Genomic DNA, 3,775 nt, shown 5'->3' on the forward strand with positions numbered 1-3,775 from the left:
TTTTACAATAAAGTATTTGGACTAACAGATATCTAAAATTGTTCCCAGGGGCCATCTCATAAGGCATGTATGGGGATAGGCCTTGGGCTTGACCCCTTTTGGTGAACCCCTGGAGAAAAAGAATATATGTAACCAGAGGTTTCTGATTGGGCCCTAGGTATTCATTCACCCCATAAAGGGGGTAGATTGGACAAGGAAGAGGATTGGGCAGAAAGAGCTTCTTACTTGGTGAACTTTAAAAGGAGAAACAACTTTTATTCCTGATCTCTGAACATGTGGCATAGAATGCCAACAGTTTCTCCCTGGACTTGTCATGGTGGGGAGTCCCCACCTCTGCCCTGGTATCTATTGTGGGGGAAAAATAAGAACCATAATTATTTTACATCATCTTGAGGGACTAACAATGTTGAAATCCCCCAACCACCTGGTAGCCTATTATTAGGAAGTCTCTTATCTCCAGTCAAGGACACAGTAAACCAGATGGTCTCATCCATGTTTGCAACAACCACTTTCTGTCCTTGGATAAGAGACCTTGCAGTTTTTATCTAAAAGGATTATTTTCACATTTATAAAAGTATTTAGTTTCTTCCCCTTATCTCTTGACCTTGGACAGGAAATAATTTCTTATTTTGATGATAAATCCTGCCACTTATGTTCCAAGTTGCTTCCCTTTTCTCCCTTGATTAATGTACTTGACTCTTTTTGTATCCCTTACTCTCCCATCAAAAGCTTTACTTCATCCTAAATTGCTACAGGGGCCAGCTAGGTGGCACAGTAAATGAAGTGCTAGGCTTGGAGTCAGGGAGACTCATCTTCCTGAGTTCAAATTCAGCCTTACATATTTACTAGCTATGTGATCTTGAGTAAGTCACTTAACCCTTTTTGTCTCAGTTTCCTCATCTGTAAAATGAACTGAAGAAGGAAATGGCAAAACACTCCAGTTGTTGTTGTTTGTCCTATGTTTTGAAAGAAATAGTGACATCTCAGAGTGATGCATTGAATTGCACATGAATTGAAATTAAGTGAAGTGGAGTTGCACCAACAGAAGTCAGACATGACTGAAACAACTAAAGAATAACAAGTTATTGAAATGCTACTGAAATATTACTGAAATGCTATTGCTTGGTTGTGTGCTCAAAGCAGATCTGAGAAATTATAAAAATAGAATCTGTACCCCAAGAATCTGACTTTGCTATCAATGAGAACATTTGTTACTTTACTAATAGAGTGCTTTATTTTTAGTTTAGGCTCCTGTCTTTGATCCATAGTTATTGAAGGTCTGCTGACAGTTATGGGTTTCCCTAGATGTTGAGAGAATTCCTTGACTATTCATGGAAGTGAGAATGTAAGCTAGTCTAGATGAATTTGAGAATGGATTTTAAAGTCCAACCTGTCTCTTTGTTTTCTTCCCCCCACCCCCAGCCCCGGACACAAGGTGATTGAACAATTATTTTGTGATGGAATATAGGTTGCCTTAGGAGCAAGTTTGAGAGACTGAGAGTCCCTGGGCTCTAATGCTGGCTGCCTAGCAGGTCATTTCTTTTTTTTTAAATTTTTTTAGTTTTTTGCAAGGCAAATGGGGTTAATTAGCTTGCCCAAGGCCACACAGCTAGGTATTTATTAAGTGTCTGAGGCAAGATTTGAACTCAGGTACTCCTGACTCCAGGGCAGTGCTCTATCCATTGTGCCACCTAGCCACCCCAGAAGGTCACTTCTTAAAAAAGATTTTTGAAGAAGATGAACAACTCCAGGAGGATGAAGCTAAACCATGCCCTGGCTTGCTAAGAAGATGTGGACCTTTAGGAAACCACTCAGTAGAATCAATATAAAGGTGAAATGTTTATTATGCTACCCTATGAAATGTTTTAACATTTTAAAATATTAATTTCCTAGGAGAGTACTACAGAGATGCTGGTTGTTATATTGTGCTTTATATATTTGTCAATCCATAGTTATGAGTCTTTAATTTTCAGTTTTTATTTTGTTGTAGAAGAAATGAACAATTATCCTTTTCTATCTAATCTATTTTGTATATCAAAAGAGATAATGTTTGTAAAATCACTTGTGGTAGTACTGGGGTACAATAGAGTGCTGTGAAGAGTCAGGAAGACTTGGATTCAATTCTAGCCTGAGATGTCCCTTGCTGTGTGACCCTGGACAAATTTCCTTAATTGTAAAATGGGGATAAAGAATAGTATCTACCTCCCAAGATTGTTATGAGGATCATATGTTATCTATATAGTGTGAAGCACAGTGCCTAGCATTTAGATGGCACTTAATAAATGTTTATTCTCATTCCCTTGCCTTATATTGAATACTTTTCAAGAAGAGATTCTCTTTATCCCTTTTAGGTAGATCCTTGACATGAGCTAAATCTAAGCTTTAAGAGATTTTCCCTCTGGTACACAGAGTAGTGATCACAGAAAAGATAAAAGTCATAGGATAATTGATTTAGAGCTGGAAGCACCTTTAACTCAGCTCAAATACCCCCTTCTATATGAGGTCTAACCCCCCAGTTGCTGATACTGCCTCCCTTGAAATTACTTTGCATTTATTGTGTCTGTCTTTATATATGGGCACATGAATGTTGTCTTCTTTGATAGAATGAAAGTTCCTTGAGGGCAGGTACTCTCAAATTTGTCTTTGTAATCCTAGTGCCTAGCATAGTACCTGGTACATAGTAGATGCTTAATCAATACTTAATGATTGATTGATCTTGAAATCTTACCATTCAACTCATTCCCAAACAAAAGTCTCCTTAAAACATCTGGATAGTCATCTAGTTTTTTTCTTAAAGATGTAAAGGAAGGGAAGCAACTATATATTCATATTGAAGGAATATGGTAGAATGAAAAAAATCCCAACCCATGAGTATAGAATCATTAGAAGACTTTCAAAAACCCAATGATCAATCTCATGATATCCTCATAAACATAATGGAGTGATGAAGGCTAGGCTTTATGACATTGAACAGCTCTACTAAAAGGGTAAATTCTTCAATGTTAATTTTTTTTAAATCAAAGTGTAGCCATTATTTATGGAGGATGTGGAACTAGGAGTGATAGCTAATACTTTGGATAACCAACTTGAGAGTCTAGAAAATTATAGGATTTAGAGCTAGAAGGGACATTAAAGGGAGAAGTGAGGAAGCATTTTTAGAGTACTTTCTTTGTGCCAGTCACTGTACCACAAGCTTTTTTTACAAATGTCATCTCATTTAATCCTTACTACACCAAGGTCGATGCTCTTATTATCTCTATTTTATTGTTAAGAAAACTGAAATGGAAGTTAAATGATTTTGACAAGATCACATAATTAGTAAATATCTGAGGTCAAATTTGAACTCAGGTCTTCTGAATCAGGACCAGGACACTAACCACTACTCTACCAGTTGCCTTGTAAAAGATCATCTTTTTCAACTCTTTCATCTTAGGCTGTAATAAGAAGTTTTTAGTGTTCAAAGTTTTGGAAGTTATAGTCTAACCCAACTCTAACACATAATAATTGTGACTATAGTTCAGGTACTTAATCTCCCTAGTATTCAATTTCTTAAAATTGAAAAATGGAGAAAATAATACCTGTAGTATTTTCCTAACAGGTTGCAAGGCTTGAGAGTTAATATGTGCAATATTTTTTCAAACTTTAAAGTAATATACAGCACATCCCAAAAGTCTTAGTGCAATTTTAAGTAAAAGTTTTAAGAGAGCATTTCAGAAATTGGTTAGCTCTTTCCTCTTCACTAGAAAACATCAGCATTTCCATCAGTTCAGGCTCA

The sequence above is a fragment of the Macrotis lagotis genome, chromosome 2 (genome assembly GCF_037893015.1).
Source record: "Macrotis lagotis isolate mMagLag1 chromosome 2, bilby.v1.9.chrom.fasta, whole genome shotgun sequence".
Taxonomy (NCBI): Eukaryota; Metazoa; Chordata; class Mammalia; order Peramelemorphia; family Peramelidae; genus Macrotis; species Macrotis lagotis.